The 27696-nt window shown below is 41.3% G+C and overlaps 1 protein-coding gene across 3 annotated transcripts in view; it reads right to left on the bottom strand.

Annotated features, from left to right (window-relative positions):
- NKD1 (NKD inhibitor of WNT signaling pathway 1) overlaps positions 1-27696 on the bottom strand; it is a 114594-nt gene that overhangs the window by 38545 nt on the left and 48353 nt on the right. The gene's annotated exons all lie outside the window — the stretch shown is intronic.

The raw sequence follows: 27696 nt of genomic DNA, 5'->3' as shown, positions 1-27696 counted from the left end.
TTTGCTGATATTTCACAATGCTCTGGACATACTTCTGGACAAAAATTTGGTGAAGATGAATTGACTATACAGGGGAAAGAAAAAAAAAGATCACATTTAAATTATTTTATAAAGTAATATTTAGCCTTTCAATGTTCTTTCAATCAAGCAAGATTAAAAAACTCCAAATGGAAATGATAAAGGAGAAATAAGCCCTTGACTACCCACAGAGGAATGTTATCACTTGGTTCCACCAACATACAGAAAACTTCCGTATGCCAGAGGTCACCCAAGAAAAGCAGATAACAGATTCTGATAAGCTGCCTGAGCCTTCAGTTCTGAAATTAATGAAATTCTGTCAACCCCAGTATGTCTAGAACAATACTGAAGCAGATGCCATAGATAAACTTATCTCAGACCCAAAACACATTTCTCCAGTGGTGCTGAAGAAGTTATAAAGGGCATCAGTGGGATGTGGAGCTCATGTGGAGTAACAAACACTCTGAAGAGTGTTCTCACTCTCTTATTAACAAACTCTTCCACCTCCATCACCCCAGCTAAACCACAAGCAATGGCAGTTATCCTCATATCCTGACTGCTCTCAGCCATTCCAAAGCTTTGGCAGCACCACAGTGTCATGGACCTTATACTGCAATCCAGCCACCTGGATTCTCCCCAAACACTCTGCCTCTGATAAAGTTATGGTGACAAAGAAGGATATGGACCTAAAAAACTGGCATGCTACACCCACAGCCATTCCAGCTGCATCTGCAAAAACAGACCAGCAGCACAGAGCCAGAATTCTCAGCATCAACCTGTGGGCTGGAAGTTGACCTTGGAGAGCTTTTAGTACAAGATAAGGATAAGGGAGTAACCTGTGAAAATTAATGTCTGGCTGTATTCATTAGCTTTACTGTTAAGGAATTTGATCATGATAAAGTCAGTTCACCTCTTTTTCTTGAAAAAGCTGGCAAAGGTTCTTCACCTTCCACATGCCCAAATGTTATTCTTTGAGATTAGTAATAGCAGACTAACTAAGCCACAAAAGCGTATCTTAGGAATTCTTCTGTATCAATTTCTGCAGCAGCATATTAAAAATTAGATTTCACTAACAATACTGGATACCTAGCCCAGAAACCCTAAAAATACTGTCTCTTCACAATCACATCCCCTGAAGTAAAGTTAGACCTTGCAGGACAAATGTCTCTGAGAAATGCTGGCAAACTGGCCTGGAATGCTGGGATGCAGCACAGCACAATGCTACTATAAAAGCTGACATTCAGGATATATCTTTCCAGGTAGAACATCACAAAAAATCTAGTTTTGTTCCAGTTAAAAACCTCTATGTTCCTGGACATGTGCTGATTAATATCAATCATTACCTTAAAAATTATGGAAGGAACAAACAGAATGAAATGAAGACAAAAAATGTTGGCATGATGCATCGTATTGCTGCAAGAAGATGATTTTTTTAGGACCACCTAAAAGTTAATACATGTTTATTTGTTTGATCAAATTCCCCCATGTCACAATTTTCCATGAAGCTGTGAGAGCATAACTCTGCCTGCTCCAATAGACAATGATATATAAAAGTGACTCTGCTCTTCCAAAATGTTAAGTATTGAATAATTGCTTCATTTGGGGTTTTCTTGTGTTGGAATTCCCACTCTCCTTGGGAAAAAAAATTATTTTCTGTAGTTCTGATCAGCAAATATGCAATGGGTAGGTACTTGTGGTGTATCTCTGAGAATACTGTCTAGATGGTAGCTTTCACCTCCTAAAACTGTAGTTAAGCAAGCATTGCATCTGGGTATCAAACACTGCCTGTTAAAACGTCATTAATCTCATGCTCTATGAAACTCACAAGTCATTAATTGTTGTGATTTTTCATATGTCAAAAGACATCACTTAAAAATAAGCATACATTTGTTGATGAAAAATGCACTATCAAGTAACTCAAAGGAAAACAGTGGAAAACAGGGAGTGTAAAGCAGCAGAGTGAAGCATTAATATATTCATTACACTAGCTTCCTTATTTCCTCACTTTTAATCATTACATGGGTTTTAAGCAAATATGTTTTATATTCCAGTCTAGTTTCACTCCTTCTCTAGCTTCTAGTTATTTAAGTTAAAGTAGTAACTTAATGCAAGCAAATTTCCAGTAAGTGTTTCTGCCTTAAACCAAATTATTATAAATTAGCACATTCTAAAAAGTGTTTTTCATGCTGTTGAAACATAATATAACTGTTAGACAGCACATAAATTGACAATCCAGCCTGAAACTGATGAGAGTATCGTTTGAACATTTAGTGACATGTTTAAGCAGACTTCCTCAGCTCCCATTCAAAGGTATTCCTCTGTGGAAGATTCTGACATGCATTATCTTTGATAGACAGACATGTATCTGAGAAGGGTGTGGGCAACTCTTAAGATTTTAAAGAGAAAAAATGCAGGAGAAAAAAATATATACTCTCTCATTCATCTTATCATTATTAACTTTTCTGTCAAAAAAACTGCAAGAGAGTTACCTGAATATTTTTAGCACCACTGAGATTTTGCAACCTGGATAAACACCAGAATGCGCCTGCTTGAGAAAAGGTTTCTGGGCAGTGTATGTGAAATCACACAACAGAAAAGTATAAAAGCTGAGCAAGCATCAGAGAAAACAATTCTGACTGCAGCTCATGCTGCATAATATTCTCCCAGTAACCCACACAAATTGCTTTAGAGTGGATAAAACAGTGCATCTACTCTCTGCAACGCAAATTCATTAAGTGGGCTAGAGTGAGAGAAAAGGGTCAATGGATAAAACAGAACTTGCAGCTCAAGAAGTTCTATTGGGAAGCAAACACTACAGCCAGGCAGGAGTATTTGACACTAGGGACAAGTGTGTTCAAGCACAAGGAGGACACGGGCTCGAGGGGATGAAAAAGCCAGGAACAGCTCTGCATTGGGCCAGGCTCTGCCACAGGGCTCTCAGCACCCACCACAGCAGGAGCACTGCCCAAGAGCAACAGCAACAACATTTGGGTCATAGGCAGCTGTATATCACTGTCCTGACACAATGCTTTAAATCACAGCACTGCCTGTTCAAACTGCAACTGAGTCATGAAACAACCAAAACCAGATGTACCCTGTGAAATACTACATCAATGAGGTCAGCGAGCACTTGAAAGAATAAAGAAAAGAAACATTTACACAGAAGGATTACTCCAGCATGCCGTGGCTATGGGTTGCTGGACGGGAACCCATCTAGAGTAAGTGTTTCTAGCTCACCAGGACTTTCCCAGATAAAGAAGTTGGCCATTGCTAGCTACCAACACAGCTCACAGTGAATGACTAAGATTCAGGCTCAAACATGTGCTTCACAACCCAGAACAGCTGGCTGCCTGGCCTGGCTAGAAATGACCTTGTGTCCCATATATCCCACTCTGATAGGTGCCGCTCACTCAGCTCAGATTTTAGAGGGTGGAGGTGGAGAGAAGAGTTAATTAGTGCAACTCCCTCAGAAATGTTGCTGAGTATACACATACATGAGGAGAAAAACAACCTCTAAAAGCTCCCACACCCCAGGGCTTCTATTCAGTTGGGTACAAGTCCAGCAGTCAACACTCACTTCCCACTTTTGCTGTGCAATCAGACATCAATGAATTCTAACTCAATAGAATTTTTAATTTTTTTAACCTCAACTTCAGCCCTAACTGCCCTGTGCAGTCTTCTTCCTGATACAAGCCTCTGGAGACAACGGCCAGGGACTCACTTTGGGGCTTCCAGCTATTGACTTTCTTCTCACGAGCCCTCTGAAAATGCTGCAATCCAAATACTCACCCTTCATTCTGCCTACATCACCCTTGCTGGCTCCCTTTCTGCTTCCACCTTGAGGTTAAGCTCCTTGACTTCACCTTCCAGGCTGTGCACAGGCGCATTTGTGCTCACATCCCCTAGTCCTGCCTCCTAGTCCCTGCATCCACTGTTTGCTCCAACCTTGCTCTGCACTATTACCTCCTCCTTCTCCTGGCTCTGCCTTTCCATGTCACCCCCATGACACCCAGCAAATGTATGGCACACGAGAGCCAAAGCTCCTGACAGCAGCCTGAGCATGTATTTCAGCAGCCTGAGCATGTATTTCAGCAGCCTGTGCCTGACCTAACAAGGTGCTCAACACAGTTTTGCTCCAGTGTTAAGGACAGACACATACAACCATATATGTATTAGATATTTCAAAGGAGAACCTTTGATTTAAGTGGGTTATCATGACAACAAGCACATTTTTAAAGCCTGGGCCCCTCTACTCCTTGTATTACATCTCAAGTCAATATTGCATTAATTAACATTTTTCTAAAAGGTGTTGCTCTTCTCAAGTAGAAACAAGTTGCTTTACCTCTCTCCCTCTTCAAACACCTCATTAAAATACCTTGATTTAGCCCTAAGATACTGAATTTTCACATTTTTCAAGTAAATATGGACATATTTCCTGCTTAATTAAGTTTTTGTTAAGGAATCATATATACTTTTTTTTTTTTTTTTTTGCACAACACATGCAGAACGACGAATCATCAACCAAAAACCTTTCCTCCCTATTTTTAACCATCTGACTGAAACACGAGTTTTTCTCTCTTTATTCTCATAATGATGCAATAAAGTTTTGGAACGAACAAAGTTGAAGAAAGGCATTTCACAACAGGACTACAAGGGACAAGATATGTGGTAATTCTAATGTGTTTTGTAGATTTTAATGGTTTTAAAGTCATGGCCAATAAGAACGCTGTGTCACCTATGCACAAACTTCAATTCTTGATGTAGAAAAAACAATCCCAAGAAATGGAGGCTTAAGAGAATGAGGATGCCCTTTGGCCTGTCAACCAAACCACTGAGGGCCTGTCAGGTGCCAAGTGGCCATTCTGAATGTTCCGGTCTCACTTGCAGGAAGCAAGTTTCCAAAATAAGACTGATTTTCATACAGCAAGTCCTTAGCAGACTGTGAAAATGTGAAAACCTCATTTATTGAAGATGCTTTAGGAAACCAATCCAAATCCCAAAGAAGTCATTATTGTTTTACATTATTTTTAATCTTGTCCAGACTTGAAGAGAAAGAGGAAAAAGACTTTCGAAGAACACTTGATGGAAGGAACCTTGTTCCCCTTTGGGTATCTGAAATTTCCCATGGACTAGAAACACAGCCATGTGTAACTGTGATCAGCTCAAGTCAGGCTTTAGCACTAGGAAGCCTACTGACACCTCAAATAATGGTGTAATTTCTTTATTACTACTTTATTATTTACCTATCTCATTTATTTATCTAATGTAAGTGGAAGCAGATACTCAGTTATCCTGAGGTCATCATTCCTTAAATACAGATTTATAGCCAGGCCTAAAACTTGAAAATGAAATAAATAAATAAATAAATAAATAAATAAATAAATGAACTGCTCATAGTCAGACATTTGTGGAGAGGACATTGTGCCAGGCCAGCAGCTTCCATGCACAGGAACCCATGCAGTCAAATGTACATTAAAGTAGGTATTTATGCACACAATTTTGTGCAATCACTACTTACAGGCAAAAGAGAAGAATGTGCTTTGGGCATGCATCTGGCTCTCTTGACATTTGGAAATGAAGACTTCATTGTAATATTCTCTTTCAAAAAATGCTTGAAGGTCCCCCTAATAAGCTTTTTTCAAATAAACCATACACTCCTGCATTACAGTATTCTATTTAGGACAAGAGCTTCCTTTCCTTCTCTGTTCATAAGTAATCTATAAACCCAGGGCCCTACACAGATAAAAGACTGTATACCAAGCCTCACTGTAATGAAAATTGAAACCAGGTGAATACATGTAAGAATCAAACATATGCCATACAGAAAACCACTACAGAGCAATACACATTTATGCCTTGTGTTAAGCCTAATATTATTCTTCTACAGCATATTTCCCCTTTTTCTTCTGCAATCATGAGGTCTTAGTTTTTTGAAGTTTGCCATTCTGGATAATTTTATAATTAAGATAATTCACTAGGATGCAACATTCTGTAGAGAATGCCTAAACCAGCTCACACTTGAAGAAGTCAAGGTGATTCTACTTTTTAGCTCACATTGAAATACACACTGCAACTGCAATAATGTAGATTGGTCAGCAGAAGAAACGAGCTCAACTTCTATGTTTTCTTTCTCTGAAATAAGAACCTGTGCTCTGTCATTACAGAAGGGTTTTTCTTCCTCCACCATGCACTGAAGCTTCTCTCACATAAAATTTCTTCATCATATAATCACAGCAGGTAGAGTTCTTAAGAAAACAGCCTTTTCCTCTAAGTTCTGTGATATATGATCTTGGATGGGTTTAACTGCTGTGGCTTAGGATTTTACTGCCTTTATCTGCCTTGTCGGCCTCTGTGTCCAAATTAAGGTCCTCCTAACAGAAAGAGCTGGACACAATGGGTCTTATACCACAGATACCAAAATTCATCCCTTGGGACCTTAGCATAAAGATCACACTAATCTACCAGCTCCAAAAATAAAACGGTGAAACACAAATGCCTTCAGTTTGGCTGCCTCTGTTCTCTGGGAGCAGTAACTGCCAGCCATAATAACATGGCAGCACTGCTTGAAATCACACATCTGTATCCACCAATTTGACAGAACTGGCGCTCCTGCAGTCTCATCTCACAGAAGTTACCTGTAGAGCAATTCCAGCTGCTGATAAAATACTGTGATGATAAAGACAGGATGGCAGAAAAAACCAAAAAATCCGACTCTTAAACTCCAGTCACAAAGGATCATGGACTATTAGAGGCTTATGAGGCAGAAAACATCCCCAATACCTTTATAACCCTGTTACAAGCCCTCAAATGGGTAATGGGTTCTTGTATGATACTCTTTCAAGGATAGCCCATTCATAGGAATATGAACATGAGCCTGTTGAGGAAGTGAACATGGACAGCAGATGGACACTTGCACAAAAGCCTTCATGGTGGACACATGAATAAGAAAGGAAATGTGGTACTTTTTGTTCCAGGTTGCTAGCAATATGCAGCTGAACCTCTTTTGTCCAAAACAAACATGAGGACCAGGCTTTCCAACAGGATGAAACACAAGTCCTTTCTTCATATTTCTAACCTATTTCTTTCCACCAGCCTGTGGAAATCAGGTAGTGGCAACAATGAAAGATGTTCTTTGCAAGTGTCTTTGTCACCTCTACTGTAGTGGGCAAATGAGCATCCTCTTTCAGAGGTCAGTCGCTGCAGCCTGCACCCAACAAAGTCTACCTACCTGCTCGTTTAACTATATAAAAATACATAGAGAAAAAAAAGACAGAAATAGTAGCTTAAAATACTAGGAACTTTAAGCCAATGTATGTTAAGACATGTAGATATTCAGAAGATCAGTTTAGGGTACACTTTTATTTAGATAATTCTAGTTTCAAGACAGAACATTACTATTTTTATGATGTTTTAATCCTGGAGTTTATGGATATTTATGAACCCTTGCTAGGTGTTTGCAAAGTGACATCTTCCATTAACACTATTATTGGAATTCTGTAACTATTAAGGCTTCTAATTTTTAAGGTGATAGGATAAAACACAGTTTTTCAAGGACTTCTGCCAGATAAGAGATCATATAATTGAGAGCAACTGTTAGAACAGATGTATAGAATCAGCAGTTACTTTTCTACTGAAGGGTCCAGCCATCTTCAACTAAAAAAGAACATCAGTCTTTGAGATTAAATAGAGCTGAAATAAGAAATGACTGCTTTTTGCTATATTTAAATTCACTTTGAAGCTACTTCAGAAGAATAAATGAACTGACTCTACAGATTCAGCTATTTACCTTGCTTCATTCTAACTACCCTCTAATCTCCTTGCTGATTGGAAAATCAATTGTCACCAAGATCTTATCTTCAACATAGATTATACTGAGGAACATGTCTAAGGACATGAATGAAAGAGGACAAATCTTCATCCTCCTTCCAGCTTGGAGAAGCTCAATGGCTTCTCTGAATTATTTTGGGCTTCTTTACCACGGCAGACAGATGGGCGTAGCTATGTAATAAATCTGATTTTCTGTTCAACTTCCTTTCATGACAGATTTGGTTACCAAGAAACTCTTTAACAGACAGGCTGAAATGCACTGAGGTGATTGTATCCAGGCATGCACTGGGAAGCAGGCTTGTAGAAAATGGCTACAGAGCTTGAGGACAGAATAACTTGCTGGTTTAAGATGTGATCACCAAGTTCAGTGGCCATTACGGCTTTAACATACTGCATTCTGAACCTTTCTTGTGAGAATAGCCTGTGTCTTCCTATAAAGCTCAGGTTTTCATACAGCACAAGGGCTTAAAGCTCCCCTAGAATGATAATCAATGCTCCTCTATTATGTTTATAGCTCTAAGGCTTTTCCTGCTAATAGATGACGTGTATTTATGCAGCTGGAGGAAACCTGGATTCAATAACTGCTCCACCACAGACTCACTGTGTGGTGTAGGGTAAATCACTTAAATCTCTCTGTGCCTTCATTTTTCAACTGTAAAGTGGAATTCTTGATGCCCACCTTTGCAAAGAGCTCTGAATCCTCAGGAAGAAAACATTCTCTGCTAAATAATATTACCTTGTTAGGAAGCACAGGTGTGTGACCCTGGACACATATGCTAATGTTGAGCCATAAATCTGTCAACAGGAGGTGCTGGCAAAACAGATGGTTCACATTCCTTTTTAAAACCACCTCTTTGTCCCAAGAGCCCAGGTATGTCAACTAATTTTATAACTGGTTGGGGTTTTAATGGGCCAGGAAGTCCCAGCAAAGCACAATGCCATCAACATTAAAGCTAAAAACAGAGCAAACAGGAGGAAAAGACAGACATGGAGGTTTCTTTTCTCCTCTGCGGCCTGGCATGTAGGACAAGCACTATGAGGCCCTGGAGAAAAAGATAAAATAAAAAGCAGAACCTATCTCCACACATTCCTGTAAGCAGTCCAGCATCGGTGACCATGCCTGACTGGTGACTGATGCTGAATACATGAAAACAGACACGTGTTTTTTAATTACAGGCAATAAAAACCCACAGATGCACACCATTTAAAAACCTGATTTAGATGAACAATTGCATGCTGATTCACAAGGACATCAGGAGGATTACAAGCAAATAAAAAGTTCCCTTCCAAACATTTTCTTTTTAACCCAAGAGTTGCCTCTATTATTAGAAATTCCAATTCCCTATCTCACTTGCTAAAAATTGAGCATATGGCATTTTCCTTGAAAATGTTACTGTGGCAACAAAGGCTGGGGCAGGATTTGGGCTGCAGGCTGGGCAGGTAGGTGACAGAGAGTGCTTGGGGTGGTGGGGCAGGGCAAGGCAGCAGGCAGGGCAGGGCAGAGCAGGCAGAAAGAGCAGGCAAAGAAGGCAGGCAGCCCAAAGCAAGCAGGGCAAAGCAGGCAGGGCAAAGCAGGCAGGGCAAAGCAGGCAGGGCAGGCAGCCCAAAGCAGGCAGCAGAAAGCAGGCAGCAGAAAGCAGGCAGCAGAAAGCAGGCAGCAGAAAGCAGGCAGGGCAGGCAGCCCAAAGCAAGCAGGGCAAAGCAGGCAGGGCAAAGCAGGCAGGGCAGGCAGCCCAAAGCAGGGCAAAGCTGGCAGGGCAAAGCAGGCAGGGCAAAGCAGGCAGGGCAGGCAGGGCAAAGCAGGCAGGGCAGGCAGGGCAAAGCAGGCAGCCCAAAGCAGGGCAAAGCAGGCAGGGCAAAGCAGGCAGGGCAAAGCAGGCAGGGCAAAGCAGGCAGCCCAAAGCAGGCAGGGCAGGCATGGCAAAGCAGGCAGGGCAGGCAGCTGTGCAGGCCCGTCTGCCACGCATATTCCCATAAATGGAATGGCAGGGCCAGCGGCCCACATCAAAGCATGGAGTTTAGCAGATTTCCCCTTCCCCTCCCCCTGAGTCTTTGAGACGGAGACTTCATACTCCAGAATTTAATATCTTTTTCCTCCCTCCCCCCATCAGCCCCTTTGTCTGTGTCTCTGTTCTCTAAGAGCTAACAGATGTTGATGCCATATAGTTTCAAAGAAAACTTTTGATGCCCACATAACTCATTACAACTAATATATTCCAAGAATGCTTGTAGCTCAGGAAACACTGGGGTGAAAAAACAGAGGAGAGGGGGCAAATGGCTATACTGAGTAAGCCTCGAGAGAAAATAAATAGTTCACTTCAAAGTCATCAGGGAATTCTTTAACAAGCTCTTTCTTCCGCAAAACACAGAACAAATTCAGCTGAGCCTAGAATTCCCAAGGGAAAAAAATAAGCCCAAACCCCATACAAATGGCAAAGCAGGGAAGCATCTGAGAGGTTGCCCGGCTCACCCAGTGACAAAGTGCAGCATTCTCAAGGTTCACTATTCCCAAGCAACCTGCACCATGCCAGGGCACAAAAGCACCGCTGAAAAGCAGAGACTGTCAACAATAACAATACAGAGAGCCCTAAAAAAGCTAACCCTGTCCCTCTGCACGGAATGAATGCAGATGGCAACGAGATTGCTCAGTTCATGGGGCACTGTAAATCAGCCTTAAACACATGAGGAGGATGTGTCATGAATGTCACAACTGAAAACAAGAAGCATCCCCTCATTTAGCAAAAGCAGGTGACTGCATTTTTCAGGGCAGGCAGGTCTGTGTTCTTAGCTGTTTTCTAGGATCACATCTAGGATACAACCCTCCCATAAATTTTATTAGCACGTCTCCTCCTCTCCTCTGCTGCTTCAGCACACAGCTGCATCCTCCCCTCTGTTTGGTGAGAAGCCCCCCAGGAGTCACCAGGGGTTGGTAGGGAGAAGGGTTGAGAAAAAGGGGGAGGGCGAGAATGCGATTACATCAATTTCCACAGCAGGGGGATCAGATTGCATCATTGTACACAACTTGGGGCCCACTCTTTTATCCCTGATGCAGGCAAATTTCCCATTGAAATCAGTGGGAGACTCGTCTGTGCGGGGACTCAGAATCACGTGTTCTATGATCACAGAATTAAAAAGCAGTAGGAAGCCACACCTGGCAGCACCTCTCTCAGCGGTTCTCTGCCCTCCATCGGGATGGATATCAAATCACAACAAACAAAAATATAACACCGATGTTAAATCCCTTCTCCCCTCATATACAAACTCCTAAAAATCCACCACTGCAGTGACTGTATAAAAGTCTGTATGAAGTTCCCGCCACTGTGCTGCAGATTTCACACAAAGCAAGTAACAATGGGAAAGAAAATATCAGGAGGAGGCATACATTGACATCTCTCATCTAACAACTAGAAAGCAAAGAGTTTTAAAGGTCTTAGACAAGCAGGTGTATTCTACTGTTTGTTTTTCTTCCAGGGGTTTAGTTGGAAGAGGAAAAACAAAGACAGCCCTACTGCAGCAGCAACAACCCATGGTCTCTTTCTGAACCGTTCAATTACAAAAGCACAATATGTGAAATATTACTTTTTCACTGCTGCTCACTTGCAAGCACCACGCTGCATCCACTCACATCTGCATGAAAATTTTCCTTGTAGCAGCTCAATAGTCTCCCCAGTTTAGCTGCTGCTACTCCCATTCACATCTTCTTTGCAAAATAATTATCCCTCCAACACACTCGTAAACAGCTTAGGAAAACCAGAACTAAAGTCCTTTATCAGTTTTGTTGAGGATAAAATGTGGTTCCTCGTAAAATGATTCCTTATTATCTCTCCTGCCTCACTGTCTGGGGATAGGTCATTTCCTCCAGGGAATCACAAGGAAGGCATCCTCAAGCCTTGTGGCTTTGCAAGTTAAATACCGTATTACTGAGGTCATCCACCACATTTCAGAGTATTAGGAAGCTTCAGCAGGAGAGCGGGGAGCAGAGCTGCTCAGGTAACTCAAATCTAGTCTATGACTGAGTGGGACCAAGATGGGAAACATCAGGAGAAGACAGAGGATGGCACAGAAATACCAAACACTACTGATCCCTTAGGCAATCAGGAGATTTGGAATTCTATTCCATGAATTCAAACCCTTACTGAACTCTCAAAATAATGCATCTTTAGGATCTGGCTTCTAAGTTTGTTCAAAACTCCCCACCCTCTCTGGACTGAGGGACTGTTGAGCAGTGGGGAGGCTGGACAGCCCCACCAGGAGCACTCTCAGCTGTAGGGCTGCCTGGTGGCAGTGGCTCCATTGCCATCAGGATGGGTTCTGAGCCACCAGGGCAGCACTGGGCCAGGAACTGCCTTTGGACTCCACCATGTGCATTGCCTATGTTTTTCACCCCTGTCAAACAGCATATTCCAGTGTGGGCTGATTACATGCTTCTTCTGTCCCACATGTACCAGAGCACAGTGAAGAAAAAAATCCCCAAGAATCATGAAATACATGATATAACATGAATGTTAGGTTTTCATTTTCCTGGTTAGGCCTGGTTTTAGTTTCAGCTCAGCCCTACCGTGACTATTTTTGTGACAGCAAAATAATTTAGCCTTTAGGATGAAAAAAATAGCAAATAATAATTAGAAGGAAAATAGCTCACCCAGATCAAAAACTTAGTATCTGTTACTTTTAGTGGCTATTGGCAGCAAGAACTGGAGTCTCCCCCAAGTAAGATGAAGCACAACAGGAGCAGCACAGTGACTGATGTTCTATAATTAAGAGAGATGGAACTCCAGTCCGGGGTTCCTCCTAAAGCTGGTGGTGCTTTGCCTTAGAAATCTGCACCTATAGCAATAGTCCTGACTTCATACCATGGTTCTGCTTTACTCAAAACTTTAACCACAGAGCAACTAATACATCCAGCTTATTAGCAGTCTTGCTGGACTCTCTCAGCTGTTTCTATGCATTGAAAATTTGTGTTCCATATGTTAAGTTTCCTTTGCTAGAATTTGTCAAAACCCTCCCCCAATTTATAGACAATCCAGAGCACAGAACCTGTCAAGTGCATCTCCTTCAAATGGTCTCAGTAACAGAAGACCAGCAATATCCAATGCTCTCAGAAATTTGTAATTCCTTTCCACTATCAAGCAGACAAACAGAAATAAAATTATTGAATTTTTACAAATTATTTTTTAACTGTCAAAGATACCATCAACAGATTTTCAACTCTGTTGCCCTGAACAGTAAAGGTGTAGGAAGAAATCATGTAGATGTGCATATCTTCCTTAAACAGAACTTCCCATGGTGATACACAGGGGAATTGTGCTACAGGTAGGATGAAAAATACTCTATTTCAGCCAGCCAGGATAGAACAGATCCTCATTTTGATGCAACTCTGACACTCTGTACATGCAATACCCTAAACTTTGGGCCAATGCTATGGTTTTGTCTCCTGATCTGGGTAGAATGATGCCCAGAGACATCCCAAGACCTTGGAAAGGCTGTTTTTTCACCATTTCAGGGAAAAGGTCTGGTTTTCTAATTGTGTGTGTTGGGGTGTGTAGGGTTTGTTTGTTGCAATGCAACAACAGAAAGGGTAAGGAAAAACTATTAATTTTGCCAAATACTAAGTTTCTCCTCAAGAAACACTGACAGAAAAACATAATGGAGCCTCACAACTATGGACAGTTCTTGTCCTCAAACAAAGGAATTGAACTTGCAGTGACCCAGCCAAGCCTGGTTTGCTGAAGCACCGAAGGAGGTAATATTTATAGGACCTCTTTCAAAGGCTTTTTTTTTGCCTTGTTCCCTATTTCCATTAACAAGAATGACTGTAGTATTTAGCAGTACTGTATTGCTCAGCCATTACCCTTGTGCAGTACACCCTGGCAGGGAGCACAGCCTGTTCCTCACAGTGCTACACAGAAACACAAAGCCTCCCCAGCCCAGGGGAACACACTTAAAAAGGTGCATGGGGGTTTATTTTTTACCACCTGCAGGTGCTTGCAGTAGAGCAGATCCCACCGAGCTTCTTGCAGTGACCAAGCCCAGAGAAAGGTATGTGCACAGGTCTTGGGCAGCAAAACTGTGTCAATCAGCCCAGGGCTCACGAGTGCACAGGTAGGTAGCTCAAGATCAACCCCCAGTGACAGGAGTGTGAGCCCAGGCACAATGTTATGTGTGATTTCAGACACAGCAAGGGTATCTGACAAAGTCTGGCCTTGGCATCACACTCCACACAAAATGGGAGAGGGCAAAGCCAGCACTGTGAGAAGCCAGTCAAACCAAGGATATGGGATGATGTCAAAAGCCATGAGACCACCATTTCCATGTTCTGAGCACATCAGCAGGGCTAGCAAATCCTCACTGAGCTCCCCTTGGACAGGTACAGCCCCCCTTTACACAGATGGCATAGGAAACACTGCTCTAGCACAGAACACTTGGACAAAAGTGGAATCACTTGGGATCGCAAGAGACATTTTCTCTTCCCAAAGAGGGTGGGAGAAAGCTGAAAGAGAAACCTAGGGTACTTCAGTTTCATCACTGATCCACAAAGCCCTCAGCATGTGATTGTGACAGAAACTGCATTTTTCACAGTCTCATCAGGTTACCATCCCGCCCTTCTTTTTTAAACCAATTCAACTCCATCTTTGTGGCAAGGTTTTGCACTCATTTGCTATGATTTGTAACACCTTATTTAAACATAAAGGCCCATGGAAGGCCTTTACAATGTTTTTACAATTTTTAATGTTTTCCATGAGGACCAGACACATTTGGGAGGGGAGGGAGGAAGGATGACAACCCAATTCAGATTACATAAAGAGCAGCAGGCTTGACTGGCTCCATGCACCTAATAAAGGGACAGCAACATTTTAAAATTCACATTTACCCAGAAAAGTTTTACCTAGTCTTATGTAAACACCAGAAAGGCATTAAAGGAAAAAGAAAGTCTCAGCATTTCCAGACAGTTCATTTTGACTTTAGAAAGACTTTTTCAATTCAAGCCTGGTGGTGCTTTTAATATGCTCCAGTAAGAAAGGCACAAAAAGAGGAGTGGTGCAAATAATAATGAAAATAAAGGAAAACAACAAGGAGACTTTACTACCCCAAGCAACCCTCATTTAAATTTTTAAACATAAATTAGGGGAAATATTCCACCACAGTCATTACTGGCATCTCGGTTGACTTTATTTTCACGTCAAGTGCTTTTTCATGCTGCTAATTTTTAATAGATTGCATTTAAAGAATGAAATATAATTAACACAAACAAATCTTTCTCACTAGGCACAACTCTTAATTTCAGTCAGAAAAGTCTGTCAGGCAGCCCAGATTGCATCAACAGCTTCATGAGCTCAGTACACACCAGCAGCATAGCACAAAGTGTTGCCCAAGCTGCCCTGGCAGGACATGTAAACCTTGATTTTGATCCCAGTTTTGCCCTGGTTTCACATTTCTGTAACTGCAGCAGAACAAAATCAGAGTGGTTGGAAGTAAAATTGTGCCTTCACTGGACATTCAAGACCAACTCGTTTTCTAGTCAGTTATAGCATCAATATCGACATCAATGTAAATATTTTAACTTAAATTGAAAACTCTTAATATTTCTTCCACAAGCAAAATATTAAGAACTCTGGCCTAGAGAAAGATAAAAGGAGCCAATATCCCAATCTCCCCTTTAAATTACCAAGCAAGCCTGGGCTTTGACTCCTTTTTCAATGGGAAGTCAAAACGTCTGACTCCAATCAGTTTGTATAAACCAGCTTTTGTTTTTCCTTTTACCCAAATGACTCCACTCTTAAGGATTTATTGTAACTGGATTGCTTTTCTACCCAGCAGGGAGCTGTAGCACTAGCAAAGCTGTTCCACACAGTAGGTTTTCCGCTGATTGAATTTCTAGACTTTCAGCTCTTCGGAAATGTTTGCTCTTGTACAAGCTGTCAGAGGGAAATTGTGTGCAGTCGATTTTGTCTCAGCTAAAGCCAGGCGGGGTTCCATATGCAGCCAGCCAATGTGAAATTGAAAGAAGGAGGATCAATCAAATAGCAAAGGAAAAAAGGTCTCAGCACAAACAAATGAAAAAAAAAAAAAAACAAAAACCAAAGAAACAAACCATACAACAAAAAAAAGGGCAGAGGAAAGCAGATGAGAATGAAAACCATTCCTGCAAATAGGTGCATTAAAAAGAACCAGCAACATCCTTTCTTAAAAAGAAAGCTTTTATTTAAAAATCACTAAAATAAGGGCTAGGAGCCATGTGAAGAAGTTGTTCCATTAACCATGCACAAAGCCAACACCATTATATTGCTCCCACTCCAAGCTGCTGTATAATCCCTCATCCCTGGAGCAGCCCACCCTACCAGCAGTGCCCCAGCTGTCAGTAGCCCAAGCACAGCACAGATACAGATATTCTGCTGCACAGGCTGCTGGCTCTGTGCAATCAGGAACACACACTGGGAAGATGCAGAAAGCTATTGGAAAGCACCTCAGCTGCCATGTGTGTCACAGACCATGGAGGGTGATTTAACCAAAAGGATTTTTCAGGCATCACGTTCTCAGGACTTTACAAAGATGCCAAAGTCACCTCCACTCCAAGTGGATGATCATTGCCATGCTCGTGCCACACACAGGGTCTAATGGTCTCAATTGCCGTCTGCACCTGAGGCTTTGTTCTTTGGAAATACAATAACTGACAGGGCCAGAAGTGCACACGGGAGCCAACACAAGCAAGTAAGTCAGAAGCAACAAGCAGAGATTAGGACATCTGTATTAAAGGTCTCAAAATATGAGTATAAGCAACACTTGCCTGTGGTCTGGTCTGCAATAGCTTGTATTTCTAACTCAACTGCAAGGATAAATTTTGGTTCTAACTGCATTGCAGGGAACAGAAATGCTTTTAGGCATAAGCCAATACTTCTAAATGACATAGTAACCCATGAATGTGACAGCACAGGTGAGCATTGGACTGGGAGTCTCTGCCCTGCCAGCAATGGCAGATAAGCTTCACAATATTTAAGTACACCATAACAGAACCAGGAGTGGTTGCACTCACACCAGGCACACCATCTTGCCTCTCTGCTGAGGTTTGTGTTGTGACAACCCTGTGTTAGAAAAGTTGTGCCATCTAAGACATATTTACATCTAGTGGGTCACTCTCTTTTGACATACAGTGGAAATCAAAAAGCCATACAACAGGGGTTTGGTTTTAAATTACTGACTTGACCTTAAAATACTTTTAAGTCCTACTCCCTTGTCCTGCTCTGGACTTATCTTCATGTCTAAGTTCAGTAAGTAGCCAGGCAGTACAGCAATATCCCTACTGTCTGCAAGGACAGTCATTCTACCTTTTAAATATATAATGGAGAAAAGAAAAAGATCTTTCTTAGAGCATCGCAAGTGTCTGCAACAGTGACTGGTGAAGAGTCTCAGTGATGGTGCAAAAACGAACCTTCAGTTTACTGTGCAGAGTCTCCTCAGAAGACACTACACAGTGAGAGAGGATGACATCTATCATAAAACAAATAATAATAATGAGGATTTTTGCAACAACTCTTCCCCAGTCAGCTGCCTTCCATTAACAGTGGTCTTCTCTCTCAGTTCCTCCCTTATTTCACCTGTTAAGTGTAGCTCAGTGATTTTCCTGCTGGGAGTCTGTTCAGACATGCTTTCCCAAGTCAGCACACTGACAACCTGACATTTGTGCTCCTAATCAACAGCGCACCTCGACAAAGCCCTGATGATGAAAGGAAATATCCTGGCTCCAAAGTCTTCTAAGGGGCCACGTGCCTGACGAAGGTATTTGCACCACTATTTACACCATATTTAATGAACCTCATTACTGAATCAGTTGTCTGCTCATGTTAGTCACTGAAGACTCTCCTCATTTTTTCTTTACCTCTTGGGAGGCTACAGTTCCTCTTCCACAATAAAGAAAAATATTGCAAACAGAAAAGAAAGAGGGCAGTGAGCAAGGAATTCCTGATACACCAGAAGGAAGCACAAGGCTGCAAATGACCTGAAACTTTGATCAGTCAGTCTTTCTGATACTATTAAAATCTACTCCAGATGTCCCAGGCACTACAGCTAACAGTGCCCCAGCCCAGAGCTGTAACCATGTACAATAGCTGAACAAAGTATTGCCTTAAGATAAAAATTCACTCATAAATCCCAACAACTGTTATAGAAAGGTTATTCTCCAGTTAGGCTACACTGCCATTTTCAACTAAATGCAGATTTTATTCAGACTGACACAGAATTTAAGACTCAATACTGCAAATGCACAACCTTCAGTGTTCTATGGGACAATCAGAACAAGGACTGGTTAATTCTTCCCATGCAGTCTGAGGATGCTCTGACTGCATGACAGACTTGTTACTTCATTATCAATTTCTACCAAGTTTTCTATTGCACAATTTGGTTTGAGGGCAGGTGGCTGCACAAAGTGTGAAGAATTGTTCTGGAGCTCACAGATATAACTGAAGCAAGGCTGGTCAACAATTGTCCCTAACCAACTGCTCAGTTCCTTAGATCAATTCCAATGCCAGGTTCTAAAAACCAGAGAAAAATATCCGAACTATCAACGCAAGTGTTCTTCACTGCAACCAGCCTTAAGCATTCCATAAACTTTGCTTTATTTACCTGCTTTGTATATAAGCCTGCCTAGCATTTTTGCTTCTAAAAGAAAAAGTTATGAGAGAGAAAAAGAAATGACTGAGTGGAGCAAGAGGGCAATTGGGGACTTTGGAAAAGGAAGAGCACAGCTTGGAACCTCACAGCTCACCTCCATGTTCACCCAGATGAGACACCAACAATCTTACCACACTAACTCACCTGGGCATTGCACTGGAAAATACAAAATTCCTCATAATGTTAGAACAGAAGTTTGAATGTACGAGTCACTCTACTCTGATGTGTGCAAATATACAAAATACACGTTGTGGATTTGCAACATCTCCCATGTAAGTAAATGGAAGCTTTGTCATTGATTTTCATGGAAGGAGACCTTATTTCCAATGCTTAGCATAGGCCAGCTGCAGGTTAATGCCCTAGACCATGTCATGCCTTGCAGATCTCAGTTTAGACTAAAATCGTCTTTCATCCCAAACAAACTGCTGTCAATCTGCCTTTATTTGCTTCAACTATTACCTTACAGTTATTACTGGGAACTACCAACTGACCGCTTTTGAAGGAGCAAGGCCGTTTCACACAGACCCAGGATAATGACAACAGAAGAAGATAAAGTAAGAAGTCTAGGAGAAGTTGAATTTTTTTTTTTTAATTATTGCTATTTTTAAAAACACAAAAGACACTGAGGATGGAAGAAGTTAAGAGGAGCTTAAAGATACATGAAGACTGGAAAACAGATGCAGAGAATGCACCCAGTAATGGAAATTTTTGCATGGGCACTAAAGCTTACTCAAATGAATAGTTCTTTTGAAACCAATATGACTCCTTAAAGGAGTAAATTTAAATTTACTGGATCAATTATCTAAAATGAATGTTTAAAATAAATGAAAGAAAGATACAAGATATCAGAATACCAGTACTGCATCACACTAATACTAATGTTAATCATCCCTCATTAGAAACAAACTTCAAAGTGGTACAAGAAGGCTAAATGGTAATACAGGCAAGATTGAAACGTGATGATAAAACAAGGCCAAGGTATAGAACAGTACATGCAGTGAACAGGGAATTATCAGAAAGACTAAAGCAAAAAGGGAAACCAGCAAGGACTACAGCAGGAAGGAAGATGGGATGTATGTACATGAAGAACAAGCCCAGATGTTTTATTCCTGATTTATTCAGGGCCACAACCTGCAAACATTTGTCACCTGATGAAAAGACTGAAGTCACGGCCATTACTGTGAATTTCAGCCACCTGGGTCTAACTCTTAAGGATATTCCTAGATTTAGAGTTGCAGGGGCTTCCCTTCAAAATGAACACACACACGAGCATCTGCAGTGTTTGACCATTAGCTCTCAGCCGTTTCTGAGTTCCAAATTTCTCACAATATGGTTCTCACAGCCACAGCCTGTTCATTCTCCAAGTGAGAATGAACTGCTGGGAGTGTGACAAAATGTGGTGCAATGCAGAGACAGATATCCAGTGGAGACTAATATTTCCAAGAAATTATGAACAAATTCTACTGATCATCTGACAGAAATGAGATGGGCTGCTGGCTGACACCAGAAAGCACTCCGAACACTGCCCTAGTGAGAAAAATTTCTGTGGCATGTAAATAGTATTTCCTCAGATCATGTATATGTAAAATATAGGTTAGGTATCAACACCTAGTACATACATGGAACTGCTTTAAACAAAACCAAGACAAATTAACAAGAATTGAAAAGGAAAAAAATAATGGATATGAAGAAAATCATTCCAGGGATGATGTCTTTCAGTAAAGCTCTTCTACAACCTTATATTATGGAAAGAGAGGCAGATGAATTTTCTGTCAAATTTCTCTGAACAGATTTCTGCCAACCCTTCTTCTGCCAAAGATTTCCGTGACCCTGCTGAAGCAGCATGGGCAGCTGACAGTGCAGGTCCTCACCCAGCACCAGCTCCCAGCAGTGCTACTGCACTGCCAGTAGCACCTGAGCACCCATGTCAAAGCAGTCCCCAAAGATCCTCAATGAGCTGTTCTTACACCAGTGTTTCCAGTGCAGACCTTACCCCTGAATGGGGTGTATGGAGCAGAAAGCAGTAACTGTCTCCAAAGACATAGCTCAAATGTAAAAATCCATAACATGGATGCTAGAAAACAAAAAATACCTGAGAAGTGGGAAAAGTACAGAGAGACAGGCTAGAAAAACACATATCATATAAGTAAAGGCCCTGAAAATTACACATCAAGTTGATAGAAAAACGAACTGCTCAGATGTTTATGGTAAACCCACAGTCTTGCCAGGCTCTCCAGGGCCAAAGGAGAAACCCCAGCAGTTTGAGTTAGAGGAGTGTCCCTAATACTTCAGCCTGCAAACAAGATACAGAGGGTTTGCAGTGCACAGGAACAGAACTTTACACCATTTTCTGGGCCATTTGAATTGATGGATACTGGAGACTCAAATGCTGCTAGGAAGCCCTGGGGCAGACTCTTAATATGTGACAAGCTTTTGACTCTGGGAAACCTGAACACAACCTGTCTTAGATCACAAAACACAGTGTGTGGGATAGTTTCAGCACACCAGTTTAAAAATTCTCTGCCCTAGGATGGGCTGAGGTGTTTCATATAGGCTGGCACTATATGGATTTCACACTGAAGTCTGAGGTATTCTCTATTTTCTCACACAGTACTAAACCCAGAGCATTTCAGCTCAAGTTCATCTGCTTTTATGGCAAATAACTCTGAATACCCAGTACTTATCCGTCGTAATGTGGCACCAGAATCCCTGCTAACAGCTTAATTTTGTGAATCTCTTATACAATGCCTGCAAAGAAAACTTTGTAGCTGCTGAGCTTGTTATGGGTTGGGTACTCCTTTGCATCCTAAATGAATCCTGAATGTACCCAATAAAGCTCCATTTATTTTAGCTAGGGATATTTCCATAGGACTATTTTGATAGGCAGAAGTCCTTCCCCTCTGCTTTAGTGTCTTTTCCATTAAAGAGTAACAAATTTAAAAGTTCAAAAATAAATAAATAAATGGAGCAGGAAACTATCATAGCTTCAAAATCTCACTTTCTGGATAGGATTTAGGACAAGGGACAATACTAACAAAAACAATTGGCACCAGACTTTAAAGCCCACATGCTCAGGCCAATGATCACACACACACACACACACACACACACACACACACGAATTCATGCTGTGAATTCTCTTACAAATTTGCTGGAGACAACACACAAAAGCTTGTTTAGATGCCTCCGCTCTTTTTTTTTTTTTTTGTCACTGTGTTTATTTTTGTTATGCCCTTGCACACAGAGCCTTAGCTCTCCCCTTGCAGTGCGCATTTTGCTCATCTCCTGGAAGCACGAGGGGAATTTAAGGAGAACAAGTTTCCCAACTGTACACAGGGCATGTCACCACACCAGGACACTCGAGTCAGGCGTGCAGCCCTCTGTGGCCAGGGCTGCATTCAAGCCCTCTGCTAACAGCTCAGGGCAGGCAGATCTGTCACCTGGACATGTGAAACTGTACTGCCAGCAGACTGCAGCTCCTTTGAACAGTCTGTGTGCAGGGTAATGAGCCTGGCTCTGCACTTCAGCACAGGCAGCTGTCACAGCCCTCCTTGCCTGCTCAGCCTAGGGAAGAGTGAAACACAGCCAAGGAAAGAACATGGTTCAAAGGCCTGAGCCTGAGAGCAAATGCTAAAAAAAAAAAAAAAGGAAAAGGAAAAATAAGAACAAAGAAATCTTAAGCTGGTTTGTCTGTTTTTCAATTTACATAACTGTAAACAAATTCAGAGGTTTATTAGTTTATAATGCTTTTTGTGGTCATGTAATTCAAATGTGAGCTTTGATTTAAGAAATGGAATTTGGCAATAAAGGAGTTTCAAGGCGGCCTACTCACTTTCCCATTAAGAAGATTAAAAAAGAATTCAAAATATTTAACTTTGGGTAATAAGGTCTATATTTGTGTAGCAACTAATCTTGTGCTCACGCACATCCCAATTTGGTACTGCACTTGCTTAACTTTAAGCAAGTAAGTAATCTCACTGACTTCCCGCATACTTCAGGAAACACTAAGTGCTTTGCTGAAATGGGGCCATGATCAGATTTAAACAGTGTCCTTTAATGAGGATTTACTCATTAGAAAAAAAAAAAAAAAAAGGTATCCAGAAAAGTGACTCAGCCTGTTAAAAGCCAGCCATTCACCTTAACCAGCAACTTTTTATCTAATTTTGCTTTTAAATAAAGCTATCCTACCTTCAAAGGTGGAATCCAAAGAGAGTTATTTTAAACAGAACATTTCAAGTACAGCTAAATCTGGGAAAAATCAGAGCCTGGACTCTTAGCTGTATCCGGACTCGCTGTGCCTATGTAGAAGGCAGCAGCACATAATCCCTTGGTGTACCACAGCCACTTGGGCATTCAGCCTTAACTCTGAATGTGCTGTCTTGCTTTTGTAATCCAAACAGGCAACATCCGTATTTTCTGGCCAAGATCTTTTCAGTTGATTTTTTCCAGATTTCAGTCGTTACTTGCATGTAAAAGGAATTGAATTCAAACCTTAATGCTACAATAGGCTCTAACTGTATATACCACATACTTTTAAACACTAATCATTCTCAAGAGCAGCTACTGAGAAATAGCCTCATTTCGCCTTGAAAATACAGAATGTTGTTAGGAATAAGGGGAAAATTTACTGAAGAAATACCATGTACTTCCCCAACTCCAACTCAAAGATAAGGCCTTTGTTTTACACTGTGAACATTAGGTCTTTATCACAATTACTATTATTCTGCTATTGATTTAGCAGTGCTTTCTTGCAGGTGTTACTGCAGAAAATATGTTTATTTCACAGAAAATTAGCTAAAGAAGAAATTACATTATCCCATATCCACACATAGCAATGACCATCCATTTAGCTGTTTAGAAAAACATTAGCAAAGCCGCAGAAACTGTAGTTTTTATAGCCAGCACAGATTTAATTTTCCCAGTGGGAATAGGGGGAAGTTTTTCCTGAGCAGGTACATCTGCACACTCCAGAGAGGCTGCTTGGCCTCACTCCCACAGCACTAATGGTGGATGGGCTTGTCTGCAAAAGGAAGCTCTGCTGGATTTAAACAGGAGGCTTAGTTTTAAACAGAGTTCAAGAGCAAAAAGCCACATGGACATTTATTTAATGTGGTTTATTTTTATTTGGCTTAATTGATTCTGAATCATTTAAAGCCAAATAAAAAAGATAGCCAGAATCATTAATGCCCACAACTGAGTCTCCACCATTCAATCCAAATTAAAGTAGCAGCTTATTTAAACTAAAGTTGTTGTGTATGGACAAGGCCAAAGCTAATCAAGAGTTGTCTCATCACAATCCCAGCAAACAGTCTGAGCAGAGATAATGGCAACCTCTGCTTCCAGCCACAGCAACTAGCCATGAGGGACGAAGGCTCTTCAGTTCAGAGGAAGACCAGTCCGGACTATGCAGGGAAGAGGGAGAGGGGCTTCCTGCTAGATGGGGCTGGCAAATCTATTTCTGTGCCAAAGAAACAATCCCTTCAACGTCCCTCCAGTGTGTTGTCGAACCTGACCCATGTGAAATTTGAGAATGGATATAAATCAAAGGGAGAAAAAGTAATAAAAAGCTCCCGGCAGACTTGATGACATGTTGATAATGTTCTCGTCCTGGAGTCAGGGTGACACCAGCCCAGAGATGATATATAGAACTAAGCCCACATACCGACGATTTACTGGCCTAACGACAGTTTTCATTGATCAGAGGCCAACAATTACTGGATTCCTTCCCACTGCCTATTTCAGTATCAGGCTCTGGCGTACAATCAAAACACTAGTCCTGCTTCTCCACAGTTCATGTGCCAACTTTGCAGTGGATGCTCAAGCCAAGCAAGAATGATATGCAAATCTGGCAGGTGTTTGGGGCATACCAGTGCTGCTCAAAAACCCAGCCATAAAAAAGGAAACGGCAGACAGGCCAGGGGAGTCCCGATCTGCTCCAGAAGGGCTGCAGGCTCTGTACAGTACACAGTAAACAGGTCCCAGAAACTGGAGACATGGCTTTCAGGCAACAACAGAAAAGCTCTATTATTTTATCTCAGTATAAACAAAGCACATTCTTTATATCCCCTCCAGATTGTCTAAAGGCCTCTCTTGCCACTGCAGCTTATTTCAAAAAGAACAAGAACTTACAAACAAATAGAGCATCCGGTGCTGGTACCAATCATATAGCATTCCTTTGTATTTTGTTTTGCTTTGTGTCTTGAAGTAGGGAACCAGTAGAAAGAGATTTCCTTCCCAAGTGTATGGAAAATAGATGTGTCAAGCTGAATTAATATCTGCAATAGCACATTTAAATGGCCATGATTAAGCTGCTGGAACAAGATGAATCAATGCAGGAAAGGTGCTGGCAAAGAAATATTTTTCCAGTATATTACTGTCTCTTACAGACAGGCAAGTGCATGGAATTTGTCTTGCTCTATCAGGATTTACCTATCTGTCCCACAGTTAGCATAGGGGAATGCTGTAAACTTCCAAAAGCTTCTATACACCTCCTTTGGGACCCAAAGAAAAGTTGGGAGAGGCTCCAAAGAAACAACTCCTGCAAAAAGATGTAATTTCCTTACTGTAAAACTCATGAAACACACACATTTAGAAACTACACAGGAACTCAGACTGATACTACAGTGTCTTTGTACAACACTTCATACAACACTTTCTTTAAAAACATGCCACTAAATAATTTCCATCTCTCTTGATCTTCTATGCTCTTTCTCTTTTCCTTAAATCTGATTTAGCCAAGTTTTTTAACAGAGGCAAAAGCAGCTCAAGGGTTCAGAAAGGGAATTACTGTTTTAGGAACACAGACAATGGAAAAAATATCTTCTTAAGAACAAATGTCTTTTGAAAAAAGTTACTTTCAGCAATTTCATGAGACATCAGAATTAACTATTTTTAGGGAAAAACAAGCAAAAGGACAATGTGAGTTTGAAGAAACTCAGAAGATTTGAGGTTTTTGATGTTTCAATAATATCTGTATAAAATGAAGCTACCATCAGAAATACTGTCAACATCTCAGGAGAATAACAACCACCACCCATGTCAACCTGAAATTTGCATAGTTTCAACCATATGTTCTTTTTCTTTAATAAAAATTCATATAACACACTTAAAATATTTAATCCTCTTCTGCAAAAGGGAAAAGGGTGTTAACTAGAAAGAAAAAATGAAGTAGCTGAGTATTCAGAAGATACTACCAGCACATACTCAGAAAAGAAAGGCCGTTTCCCTCTATTCAATCTTCCCAAAAGTAAAACTTTTAAGAAGAGTGTCCAGGAGGTTTCAACACTAGTAGACTTTTATAGAGAGAATTAACTTCTATATGGGTATTTTGTACAAAGGAAGACCCCCTCAAAGCAGATGAGCCTGGCAGCCTTTTTGTGCTGCCCTCTTCAAGAGTGGCCATAAAGCTCTTCCTTGCTGCCTCCATCTAATTTCACTTAATATGGCATTTTATCCTCCATGTCTATTTACTCCTGAAATGTGACAGGTCAGTAGCCACAGTTATTGGCACTGCAGCCATGCCTACATGGCCCTGGCGAAGAGCTGGAGCCCCCTCACACTGAACTGAGCCTGGGAGTGCTGGCCAGGCTCCTGGCTGTCCCTGAGCAATGACTCCTTGTCATCCCACAGGAAAAGCGTTCTCCCAGGAGTCAGCACCACCCTGCCTCAACTGCACTAGATTATCAGGGGGGAATACACGAGGCTCTCTAAAGACAAGCCACAGACAGAGCAGCTCAAGTACTAAAAATATATTTATTTTTTGCCCAATGTAGACAGGTTGTTGGAAAGAGCTTCTCTGTCTTTTGCCTCCTAAAAGATTAAATAGAGAATGAACAAAATAGAAGCAGAGCTGAGGAACATGCTTTTATATTCTTTCTTATGAAAGGGGAATTTACGTGAGGGTCCCCATGGAATACACACTTCTTTCAGCCTCTTTTCCATTCACTTGCAGTACTCATCGGGATCCTAACTCTCTCCTGCAACTGCTGAAACCAACCATCTTTAGTAGTTCCAGATCTCTATTGTCTTTTTTATTTTTTCAATCCTGGACAGGGATTATTTCAACAAAATATTTCAGTGTGGAATGAGAAGGTGGCACTGGTAAACACTTTCTATCAGAAACTGCTACTCATTAATCTGAGCCCAAAAATTAAAGGGAAGCCCCACCTGAAATGTTGGATCTGCCTGCCTGCATCACACATCTCTTGGGAGGAAATACAAGACACAGCTCACTGAGAGGAGTGTCCCCATTGTGCTATGGGTGTTTGAATTAATTCTCAGTGTATTTTGACCGTGTACCCAGAGGCCATAGTGAGTTTGTTGAAGTTATGTTTTCCCCCACCCTTTCATATCACTGTTCTTTCCTTCTCTCACTAGTATTTAGACAGTCTGGTGTTCATCAGCACGCCCTCCTGGTCAGGCAGGCATCTGTTTCAGTTTCAAGTGGTCTGTGGGGAAAATCAAAGCTTTTAAGTTCAAAGAGGCCAAATTATCACCTGAAGAGGGTCCCCAGATCAGAACATCTGTATGCAGTAAGTAGGTGTGTTTCTAAATATCAGATTTTTGGAGATGAAATAATCTACAAAGGTGGAAGACTTGTTCACATCACGTACTTCAAATAGTAACCCTACAAATCAAGGTTAAAATTTTCTTTTCAGGTAAAGCTCTTTCCCAAGGAACTTGCTCTATGTACATGTCACCGCTATGCTGTTCACTATACACCAAATGCAATGATAGGACCAATGCCATTTTATCAACTGATTTTTATATCTGTACAGAGACAATATCATGGTAAATAATCTGCCTTCTCTTTCTCAGTTGCTGAAGGTGCCATACTCACAGAAGGGCACTGTCTCTGACAGTTTTTCAGGTCCTCCTATGTTGGATTTGTTTGCTGCATTTGATTGATCTTTGATGAATCTGGGTTATGACAGTGAACTATTGTAATGCATTGTGTGTTGAAATCAGGTCAACAGGGAGTTTATTTTACACCTTTCATGACACAGGAATGATTTACAATTTTTTCCTAAGCAGCAGGAGAGTGTTTGATGCTGTTCCAAACTGTCCTGGACAGTAACTACTCACACTTCTGAAATGTAAGAGTGCTGTAGAAGCTACCAGAAGCTCTGGCATTGCCTACAGACAAAGGCAGGTGTGAGGACATCCCGCTCAGCAGCACTCTGTCCA

Source organism: Anomalospiza imberbis, chromosome 12, assembly GCF_031753505.1.
Source record: "Anomalospiza imberbis isolate Cuckoo-Finch-1a 21T00152 chromosome 12, ASM3175350v1, whole genome shotgun sequence".
Classification (NCBI taxonomy): Eukaryota; Metazoa; Chordata; class Aves; order Passeriformes; family Viduidae; genus Anomalospiza; species Anomalospiza imberbis.
This window is presented reverse-complemented; position numbering and strand designations above follow the sequence as displayed.